This window comes from Crocodylus porosus, unplaced genomic scaffold (genome assembly GCF_001723895.1).
Source record: "Crocodylus porosus isolate Cpor-Errol unplaced genomic scaffold, CroPor_comp1, whole genome shotgun sequence".
Lineage (NCBI taxonomy): Eukaryota > Metazoa > Chordata > Crocodylia > Crocodylidae > Crocodylus > Crocodylus porosus.
In genome coordinates this window covers 6,171,361-6,177,040 of record NW_017728922.1, presented here as the reverse complement: position 1 = coordinate 6,177,040, position 5,680 = coordinate 6,171,361, and the positions used below count along the sequence as shown (strand labels likewise).

Here is a 5,680-nt window from a genome sequence, read left to right as displayed (position 1 = left end):
AGGATTTTCAAAAACATGCAAGTGCTTTAGGATCTTAGATCCCCATTCATCACACCATTGTGATTTATGCTTCTAAATCCCTTAAGCACTTTTGAAGCTCTATTCCCTCATATATTAACACAGCCACACGCCACCTGATAACATTTTAAAACTAAAGAGCCTAAGGTTGATCATATAAAATTTCAAAAGTGCCAGCATGACTTTGGTGATCTTGAAAATAGGACCAAGGCTTCTAAGTCACTGAGGACTTTAAAATCCATATTTAAGCACTCCCCAAAAAGAGCACCTACGACTCTCCTTGTTTCTTTGTTTTTAATAGGGTTTGAGATCCTCAGCACCTTTGAAAATCAGACTACATTCATTTAGGTGCCTGAATATGGATGATACAAAGAGAAAGGAAGAGATAGCATGTGTGAGTCTGTGGTAGACTACCAGGTGAGGGAAAACAACTGTTTTGTTTCAGTTACCAACTGTTGATTGAAGTGATGGATGTTATATCCATCCTTGATACATGTTAGGCATCCATAGAGATTACTATAATTTATCTGTAGCACTAATTTATACAAATGTTTCTCACATCTCAATTTCCCACCATTTTATGTGTTTTTCTAGATTGGAACCTACTGTGCAAGGCAGAGTTGCAAGACCGGCTGGAAAAGATTCAAGATCTCCTCTTTCTAGACAGCAGGATCTGAACTGTATCTTTTTCATTCCATGAAAGAAAACATTTGGTTACTAACCAAGCATTTACAATTATGTTTCTATTTTCTGTTTTAAATCATCTTGGAAGAACAGAGAAAGTCCATTAGCAGAGGCTGCAACATTTTAACCAATGCTCAAGGTTGAATAATCCCATCAAGCAGAATAAAAGGGGCATCAGCCTAGTTTCTAACCTTACTTAAAGTTCAGGAGGAACCATCCTGTTTATACTACAAGGGGCTAGTTCTTGGCATCTGAATTTTATTCAGAAGGAATATAGTGGCTTGAAGTTGGCTATATGTTGCAAAAAGGGCTTCATACACAATGTCACAAATAAATGCAAAAGAATCACTTTGTAGTATCTCATTTGTTTTCATTCTCCAGAGACAACAGGGAGTATCTGTGAAGACAAGTATAAAACCTTAAAGTTTAACACAAAGATTAACACAAATGGTTATTCGTCCAAAAAAATCCTACAGGAAAGTGCTTCATTCATTAGTTCTTCATAGTTGTGTTTATACATTTCAAAGGTTTCAATTGTCCTAGCCGGGGAGCAGAAACAATGCCATGGGAATTCTGGGACAACTCACATAGTAGGAACAATAGATAACAAATTACCACAACATTGCACCAACCAATAAGTGAAAAGATACTTATTCAAGCTTTCTGGGCAATATTTGTAACAAGGTATATATACACAGAAACCAGGCTCAGTTTGAAAATGATCTGCAACAGAACTACAATCTCAATAAATACTTTTTGCATCAAATATTTCAATCTGCTCTAATAGGCATTTTTGTATGGGTTTGTCTGCACTTATTCAGATATGTGATTACTGAATGTTAATTATGCCCACTAGCCTTACAATGCAAGTGTAGGGACCTATAACAGTAAAGACAAAGCAGCATGGAATAGCTGCTTGTGTGGTACCCTGGGTTCAAGGCAGGCTTGCAGAACCCATGCTGAAATCTCTGCTGCTTCCAATTCCCTGTGAGTGGTAACTGGTTAGGTTAAAGCCAGCATAAGCACACATACCGGTGCTGAAGAAATACCTCTGTGCACATACCTGAAGTCCATGCCAGTGACATCCTGTATGACCTAGAGAAAATGATTTAGTCTCTCCCTGTTTGGCTGATGGAGGAAGCATGCTTGCTCTGGGTTCCACCAGATTACCTGTAATCTTCAATTCCTTCACCATTACAATAGACGCTGGAATGAAGGAAACACCCCATTCAGGCATTACACTGGTGTACATTTCCCTAATCTAGATAAACCCTCATCCTTAATTCAATACAAAGACAAATTCTGCTCTCATTGACACTTGTGAAAGTTGCTGAAGCCAACAAAATGACTCCAAATTTCCACCTAGCAGTGATGGAGTGACCCATTTGACCAAGAGAATAGAAATATGCATGCATACGTATGCATGGTTCTTTTTATGCCCTTTTAGGGACAGATCTTGTGACAGCTAAAACCAGTGGCAAAATTCCTAGTGATTTTAATAGTGCAAGATTCAGTCCTTCCAACCTCGCTGTTTTGAAAGTAAAATAATTAAACACTCAGGAATGAGAAAGCACCAAACAATTTGCCAAGTTTATGTCAGGCTTTATCAGGTGATCTTGCAGTAATCCTGTAAGTAACATATCACGAACATCAAGTCAAAGACTTAAATCCTCTTGAGATATGGGCTAAAAAAGAGACATAAACAAAAATCAAACATTTAAACCTGCCATCCTACAACCAGAGTTAATCCCTTTGGAAAAGTGAACTTTCCTGACATCTAGATGAAATTTTCCATGGATGGCACGTCTTCTGTGGTGCATACATCCCATTGATACACACAAGGATTCTCTGACATGCGCACAATCCACTTTCTAAGCATCAGTATATAGACTATATTAGATGTATTCCAAACACTTCCACGAAGTATTTAATGACCTAGAGCAAAGACATCAGACTCACCTGGCCCCCCAGGCTGGATCTATAATGCAGAGCTCCTTGTGGGCTGGATCCAGACATTACAACAGCAGACAAGCAGCATCAAGGAGCCAGGAGGTTAATACAGGCTGTTGCTCACCCCTCACCCCACTGCCAATACACATCCTCAGTGGGGATCCATACCCTGGATTCTGGCAGTGAGCCCCACCCCACTCACCCCACCCCTAAATTCTCAGCCCCTTGAGGAGCATTGTGAGATAAATGACATAGCTCTGCAAGCTGGATCTGACCCATGGGCTATATGTTTAATACCCTGAGCTAGAGAATACAATAACCACAAATTGAGCTGACCTGAATTAGGAAGAATCATATATGAATGAATGTAGTTGTCCACTTCCAGTAGTACTGGAAATGCACTGTGGGCAAACACTAGCCATAGGGCGAGATCATATTCTATCTCTTAGGCATCCAGGTGGGTTTAGGCACCAAACTGGAATTCAGTTCCACCCTGCTTAAATCCCTTAAAACCTGTTGACGCAAAAGGTGGGTGGGGCCTCCTCCTCCTCAGTGCATTGTTGTGGTTTAATCTAAGCTAAGATGATGTCTCATTACAGAAGTAGATGAGTTAATGGTTTTTTCAGAGACCTGATCAGGGATTTGAACTGCACTTAGGCATCTAGTCCGTGGAATAGGATCTGGCTCGTAATCTCTAGACAGCAGAAGATAACCATCTAAAAATCTCTAACACTGAAGGCAGTGGGGAAGCAGTGGGTTTGTTCTCAAGCCAGTCTCTTGGCTAATCTAAAGAATTTGCAGAATTTGGCACAATACCAGCCAAACATATTTCAGAAATAGCTCTATATTTTACGTGTGTACACTCAAGTAGCCTCTAGCTTCTGTTTGTAAGATGCTCAGACCTGGTGTGTCACAAGAGCATGCTATACCAAATCCCGTTCATCTGGGGATGTGGAGCTGCTTTCCACGACAGCAGGTACAGGCCTGCACTTACCAATATCTATACCTGGTACCAACTTCATTATGAGCATGAGCAGCTCTAATTTCACGGATTTTATTGGAGTTACATTTGGTTTCATCAGTCCTGAATTTGATGCCTAATGCCCAGGTCCTATCTCTGAAAACTAAATCTGTGCCCCCCTGAACTAAAGGTATATCCCTGGTCATACTGTAAATCATCTAGAAAGTTGGAAATCACTATATTCTGACAGGCTTTAATCAGAGACCTCAACAGAGGAGCCAGGCTTGGGGCCTGTTCTGCATTAACAGTCCCACTGACAAAAAGAAAAACCTGGCCTTCTCCTCCACAGCTACTGAGGCTCCCTGGCAGTAGACCTTGATGGGCTCCATAGTGCAGTGAGGAATTGGCTGCTGGGGAACAATATAATGGATGAACCCCACTTCCAGTCTGCTCTGACAGGCTGTTTACATATAGAAATTTACCAAAATAGCTGTTCCAGAATACGTATTTCTGGGCACATCTACATGAGAAGTTTACTGGGCAGTTGCCTAATTAGCTCTACAGTAAAGTCTCAGCATCTATACTTGTGGCCCTATTAGGCTTCAGTAGCATAATTAACTTTACCGTAGGCTGATACTTGTAAACACAAGTGCTGTCCTATGATAGTGTCCTGTATTGTGCAGCCATGCACATGTATACTTGACAGGGCTGGCTGGGGCATGAGGGTTCTTCAGTTGAGGGGCTGTCTACTGGCTTGCCCTGCATCAGAGCACCCTTGTGCCCCAGCCAGCCCCTCCACAGCATGTTGATCTGGCTGGTAATAGCCCCAGGATGGCAGGCTGATCCCCTGGGCCTCCCGCCAGCCAGGGCTGCTCTGCCCCAGCTCAGTGTGCTGCAGTCCTGAGCACAAATATAAATGTGGCGCCAAGGAGCAATAAACTCTGGTGCAATATGCGCCAGAGTTTATTGCATCACCTTGCTTTCATGTGTAGACACACCCTCTGAGAGCTATTTTGTTCTAAGCCCTATGTGGATGCTGTTATCCCAAATTAAGTTTCCACATGAGATGGGAAAGAACATGCCTCAATAGCTAATCCAAGCACAAACAAATAAGACACATGAGCCCATGGGCATGGGAGACACTTCAATTCTTCCACTCTCCATAGGGTGGGGAACCAGACAGAACTATCTTTTAGGCTAGGGACACGCATTACACATAAACTGGTTTAAGTGATTAGAAATTGGTTTAAATCCAGGCCAAGTGGTGGAATAAGCCCCCTCCTCCCCCATCCCTCCAGCATCTGGTGAAGGGGGCTTATTCTGCAGCTTCAGCTAGGCACAGAGCAAGCAGGGATGGTGGTGGCGAGGGTGGGCAGAAACACTGCAGAGCCCTGGGGGCAGAGTGGGGAATAACCCTGGTCCCTGCCCCCACCCCCCAAGGGGTCCTGCTGGCCAGCATCTGGCGCCATCCCTGCCCCCACCCAGCTGCTGGAGCAGTGAGGAGGGAACAATTATGATGGGGGCAGCAGCCCCTGTCATGGCTTCCTCAAGTGCAAGCCTCTTCCCAGTGCTGGGGCCACTCTGCAGGGCAAGAAAAGCTGCTTCAGAGCATGGTGGCAGTGCTGTGGGGGACTCTGGCCCCCTCTGGGCCCAGTGCTACCATGCAGTCCGCCACAGCTCTGCCCACCCCACAGCGGGGGCCCCGCCAGGAAGGAGCTCACACTCCCTGACACTATGACAGGGGTTGCTGCCCACATCGAAACCCCTGCCCCTTCGTTGCTGCAGTAGCAGGGTAGGGGCACAGCTGGATGCCAGCTGGCAGGGCCCCTTAGGTGGGGCCAGGAACAGTGGTTATTCCCCCTCCCTCCCTCCAGCATCTGGCAGAGGGGCAGCAGGGGCCTTATTTCACGGCTTGCCCCAAACAGGGAGCAAACAGTGGCAGTGGTCGGGGCAGGCAGACCCAGCTGCAGTCCCCCAGGGGCAGTAGGGATAGAGGGGGGAATAACGCCCTTTCCTGCCCCTTCTGCCTCAGGGGCCAGCGCTGCAACAGCAAAGAGGGAGCACCTA

At 44.9% G+C, this 5,680-nt stretch overlaps 1 long non-coding RNA gene across 1 annotated transcript; it reads right to left on the bottom strand.

The window, feature by feature from the left end:
• Positions 1–753: 753 nt before the first annotated feature.
• LOC109313194 lies at positions 754–2,723 on the bottom strand. The gene is made up of 3 exons (XR_002101982.1): positions 2,662–2,723; positions 1,766–1,908; positions 754–1,099 (listed from the first exon to the last, which is right to left on the bottom strand). It is a non-coding gene; the product is annotated as an uncharacterized LOC109313194 (long non-coding RNA).
• Between the last annotated feature and the right edge of the window lie 2,957 nt (positions 2,724–5,680).